The sequence below is a fragment of the Tupaia chinensis genome, unplaced genomic scaffold, assembly GCF_000334495.1.
Source record: "Tupaia chinensis unplaced genomic scaffold, TupChi_1.0 Scaffold000451_2, whole genome shotgun sequence".
NCBI lineage: Eukaryota > Metazoa > Chordata > Mammalia > Scandentia > Tupaiidae > Tupaia > Tupaia belangeri.
In genome coordinates, this window is record NW_006159958.1 from 2,691,098 (window position 1) to 2,693,180 (window position 2,083).

At 44.3% G+C, this 2,083-nt stretch overlaps 1 pseudogene; it reads right to left on the reverse strand.

The window, feature by feature from the left end:
• Positions 1-913: 913 nt before the first annotated feature.
• On the reverse strand, positions 914-1,326 carry LOC106735595 (60S ribosomal protein L32 pseudogene; annotated as a pseudogene).
• Positions 1,327-2,083: the final 757 nt, after the last annotated feature.

Consider the following 2,083-nt stretch of genomic DNA (forward strand, 5'->3'; position numbering starts at 1 on the left):
ATCGCTTATGAGGTCTGCATTTGGCTGCTTTAGGCTGGGGCATGGGATGGGGCCACTGAGGCCTTGTCCACCTTGGACTCACTGTGCCCTGCCCCTCTACCCCTGGGTTCCACAAACCCCAGGACTGTGGCCAGCATGCAGGGCACAGGGTCCCTCTAATGTCCAGACCCACCTACTTCCCTCCTGCTGCTCACCTTCTTCCCAGCCTGGAGAATCATTTCTTAGTTTGAAATATGATAGAAAGAGAGCGTTAATATTCTCAAACTCCTGTACTCGAAGGCCAAAGGAAAGGTTAAGTCCTTCTCAGGCGTGGCTGTCTGAGTGGACAATCGATATGGGGAAACATCAACTGACATTTCTGAAGTAGGCCTGACTTTATGGTACAGGTGGAATTGTGCTGTTTCAGAGGAGGAAGAGCTCAGTGGTGACTGTGGTTCCAATGGCCCAGTCAGCCCAAAACCTGCTGGGCATGTGTATGAATGCCCAGCATTTCACTGGCATATGAAAAAAAAAAAATCTACATTTTAATTAGGCTAACTTTGATTTTTAGAATTATTTAATTTTATTCATTCATTCATTCATTTTAATATGACCAGAGAGAGACACACAGAGAGAGAGAGAGGGAAAGTGAGAAAGCAAGCCAAGGTCCGGGACTTAAACTGTGGTCAGCCACATGGGGGTGTCCAGCGCCTTAACCAGCACGCCACCTGCTGGTCCCTTGGATAACTTTTTTTAACTCCCATGGGATCACAACCTACATCTCTCCTTCTTACTGGCCCCCCACCAAATACACACACAGACACACACAGACACACACACTGCTCCTTCCAGAGATGTTCCATCTTCTTTTTTTGGGGGGGGTGGGGAACTGTGGTTTTATTTAGAAACATATAAAACAGTGCACAGGAACTGTCTACTTGTTTTCTTCACTGTGCAGCCTGGCATTGGGATTGGTGACTCTGACGGCCAACTGGGCCGCTCTTTCCACGATGGCCTTGCGGTTCTTGGAGGAGACGTTGTGGGCCATCTCAGCACAGTAAGCCTTACTGCACAGCAGCAGCACTTCCAGCTCCTCGACGCTGTGGACCAGGAACTTCCAGAAACCACTGGGCAACGTGTGCTCTGCTTTCTTGTTGCTCCCGTAGCCAATGTTGGGCATCAAGGTTTGGTTCTTGAGTTTCCTCCGCACCCTGTCGTTCATACCTCTGGGTTTCTGCCAGTTGCGCTTCATTTTGTCATATCGATCTGACTGGCGCCAGAGGAACTTCTTGGTCCTCTTATGACGATCTTGGGTTTCATGAGGATGAGGGGTCTGAGAGCAGCCATGATGCCAGGTAGCCCACCTCCAAGAAGTTCCATCTTCTATGTTTCTTTTTTGATCATTATAACTTGTGTAATGAGGGAGGGAAAGTTAACATTCTAAGCAAAGCAGGAGTTTTTATTTTTTTTTCTTCTTGCATATCAAAATGTTTTCTTTCTTTTTTTCATTCAATCACTGTATATCTTTGCAGCATACAAAAGGAATTTTCCCAGCATGAATACACTGTATACTAGTTCAGATAAAAAATGTGATCACACGCATTATCATCACAGATAATTTTACATTTTTGTGTCCCTTAAATAGTTTGCCCTTTTTTTACCCTTGACTTTCTCCCTCCCATCGCACCCCCTCATTTCCCACCCTCCTCCCACACTGTCTCTAGGATCCATAGTTGCTCTCCATGTTTTTATACCTTCCCACCTTTCATTTTCTGCTATAGAGTGCAGACATTTGGTATATATTAAGTGGGGACATACAATGTCTCTCTTTCATTGTCTGGCTTGCTTTGCTTAGCATTCAATCTTCTGTATTTGTCCACTTTCTATCAAATGCCAGGGTCTCATTGTTTTTATGGCTGAGTAGTATTTGATAGTGTATATGTGCCACATTTTTTAACTTGGAGTTCATGATATAATTCAGGAGATCCCTGAATTTGGATGGGGGAAAAAATTAACATTTTAATAATCATTAACTTCTAACAAAATTAATCTCTCCTTCAATTATGAATGTAGGTAACAAACCACAGTTATATCAGCAAGACCT